Genomic DNA, 3314 nt, shown 5'->3' on the forward strand with positions numbered 1-3314 from the left:
TAATATTGGTGGTGTTTCAGGTGTGCGGACCCGGGCCTCTGCATCGGCCCCATCTGCATCGGCGTCGGCTGGAGCATCGTCGCGAAGCCTCACTTCCTCGCGGCCACCCACGTCGCACTCCGCGGCCACGACGTCACGAGTAACACCACCTGCAACAACAACAGCATCCGCAGGAACATCCCGGTCACCAGGAGCAGCAGGAGAGTCCCCCTCCTACGCGGCTGTCACCGCAGCGGGGCCAGCGACACGAAGAACATCTCCGTCGCTGGCCACAACATCAACACGTGGGGCGGCCATTTTGACATCTCAGGCCGCCATGACAGCCGCCATATTGGGTGCCGCCACTAGGAGGACGTCGGCCGCCGCAACTAAAGGTAAGGCGCATCCACAGTCTTATGGCGGATCCACAGGACAAGATGGCGCGGCCAATAGGAGATGCCCGTCCGGACAAGCGGCAAGAGAGGCGCGCAAAAGCCCCCGCAGACCATCCAGCGGGGGCAAATCATCTACAGGGAGTGCCGCAGGGGCCCCGCCGTCCACCACCAGCCAGGCGGGGCCCTCGTTTAATAGGAATTTGCGGCGTTCCACGAGCGCGCCTCTCGTGAAGAGCGGCGCATCCAGGCCGGCACGCGCGCCCCCCAGGAGGTCCCCTGCCGCCGAATCTCCATCCTTCGGCGGCATGGGGGGCGCATGGAGGAGGACGCCCGAGAGGACCCCCCCGACGACATCCTGTGGGGGTCCTACAACAAGGAGCAGATCTCGGGCGTCAAGCGTGCCGGTCGAGAAGCGCGCTTTACAGACGGGCCCCCTGGCCCGACCATCGGCCAGGGGCGTACCGCGGGGGCCCCCTTCCTCAGGGAGGAACACCAGAGGGGCCCAGCCGGCGATGACATCCCCAGCCGGCACCGCGGTACGGAATCTCAGTGCCGCGCTGACGCTGCAGGCATCCGGGGGGGCGAGGGGTGGGGCGAGGACGCCCACCCCGCAACGAGGGACCCCGCCCCCCCGAATGACCCCCACCACGCCGCCTTCCATCTGCGGCGTGTGCGCGGGGGTCATTACACCACCATTTGTGCCTGCGGCGTCGGGATCCGCCACGCTGACCACCCAGACGGTGACCACATCGACTTGCGGGTCCCCCGTGATGGCCACGGGGTACACCGCGGGGAGGGTCACTCCATCGAGACCCTCCCCCCTCCCTACCATCCTGGAGGGGTCACCGTTGGAGGTGGTCGGCGGGATGCGCCTTCCTTCAACCCCCTCAACACCGGGGCGGGAGGAGCGGCGGCATCAAGGAGCGGCGCCCCCCTCATCACCATCGGAGGACGAGGGGGACTCGGGTGGGCCGTGGAGGAGGTGCGTGGGAAGAAGAGCGAGGAGGAGGTGGAGCGGCGACTCCAGCGGGAGCGATGGTCCGACGCCGGTGGGGCTGAGGCGGACGCCCGGTCATCCGCCACAAACGCCGGCGAATGTAACAACGACGCCTAACCTACGACCGTGTTCGGTCGTCTTGCAGCGGACGATGGTCCGCTCCGTTCGAGGGGTTGCTGCGGGCATCCCACAGCCGGGGACCAGCGTGGAGGGGGCACCGGGAGAGCGTGCTGAAGAAAGCATCGCGGGACATCCGAGTGCCCAGGTTGGTGTCCTTGGGGTGATGGGCCGTCGGCGGGGCGTTCCCGCAATCGGCGGCCCCGGAGCGAGCGGTGAGGCACCGCCGGTCCCTAGGAGCGGGGGCGGGGGGCACCACCGAAACCCGCGGCGTGCTAACCCCCCGCCCGGCTTGCCGTCCGGTGGCCAACCGGCCCCTGCGGCTGTCGCAAGACAGCACAGGCGGCAACGTGTGGCTGCTCGTGACGCGCTGGTCTGGCGGGTGGAGGCCGTCGCCTCGATTGCGGACCTGGAGGAGGTGGCGGCTGCTGTCGCCACCTTCTTCGGGGAGGATGCAGCGAGAGCGGTTGGCGGGGGTGCACCCGGCGCCCGCGACCGTCCGGATCGGTCGCGTGAGGCGCGGGCGCGTCGGGGTGAGGGGGGAGTGCCGGCGCGAGACGGCGTTAGGAGGGGGCCGGCACCGGCCGGTCCCCAGCAGCAGGGAGAAGGGCGCGGGGGCTGGGTGCGCGAAGCTACGCGCATACAGGCCCTGTACAGGGCGAACCGTCGCAAGGCGGTCCGAGAAGTGCTGCAGGGGCCCGCTGAATCGTGCCAAGTGCCGAGACAGCGGGTCCAGGCGTACTTCGAAGGGCTGTACCGCGGCGGGGAACACCTGGACGGCCTGGGCGCGGAGGTGGAGCGTGCTGACCCCTTGGCCGATGAGGGGGAGTCCGCGCTCCTGGATCCCTTCACGGAGTTGGAGGTGGACCGTCGGCTCCGGCGTATGACGAACTCTGCGCCGGGTCCCGACGGTGTCACTTACCGTGACCTTCGTGGAGCGGATCCGGGAGTGCGGCTCCTCACCGCGTTATTTAACGCGTGTTATCGGCTCGAGGCAGTCCCAGCGTCCTGGAAGACCTCCAACACCGTATTGGTGTACAAAAAAGGCGACCGGGACATGTTAGAGAACTGGCGCCCTCTCGCGCTGGGGGACACTGCCCCCAAACTTTTCGCGGCGCTCGTTGCCGATCGTTTGACCGACTGGGCGGTCAACAACAACAAGCTTAGTCCGGCACAGAAGGGATTCCTGCGGGACGAGGGGTGCTTTGAGCACAACTTTGTCCTGCAGGAGATCCTAACTGATGCGCGGAGGACTAGGCGGCAGGCGGTCGTCGCGTGGCTGGACCTTTCCAACGCGTTTGGTTCGGTCCCGCACGCGGTGATCCGCCGCGCTCTCGTTCGCTCCGGGGTGCCGGGGGGCATCGTTCGTACATGGCAGTCCATGTATGAGGGATGCACCACGCGGGTGCGCGCGGCCGGCGGGTTCACCGACCCCATCCCTGTTCGCTCGGGGGTTCGGCAAGGTTGTCCGCTGAGCCCGATAGTATTTGACCTCGCTATCGACTCGGTACTGCGTGCAATTACCGACGTCGATGCGGGGTTCGATCTATTGGGCTCGCGCTTTAGCGTTTTAGCGTATGCGGACGACATTGCACTCGTTGCCGATACGCCCGAGGGAATGCAGCGGCTCCTGGCTGCTGCAGAGGACGGAGCATCGTCGGTGGGGTTGCGGTTCAACCCTGCTAAATGTGCCACCCTGCACATCGGTGCAGGAGCAGGCGGCAGGGTCCTACCGACGACCTTCGAAATCCAGGGAGAGCCCGTCCATCCCCTTGCGTCCGGTGAGCCGTATCACCATCTCGGTATCCCGACGGGTTGCTCGGTCG

The sequence above is a fragment of the Polyergus mexicanus genome, unplaced genomic scaffold (assembly GCF_030449975.1).
Source record: "Polyergus mexicanus isolate NDT 795.1 unplaced genomic scaffold, iyPolMexi1.0 SCAF_17, whole genome shotgun sequence".
Taxonomy (NCBI): domain Eukaryota; kingdom Metazoa; phylum Arthropoda; class Insecta; order Hymenoptera; family Formicidae; genus Polyergus; species Polyergus mexicanus.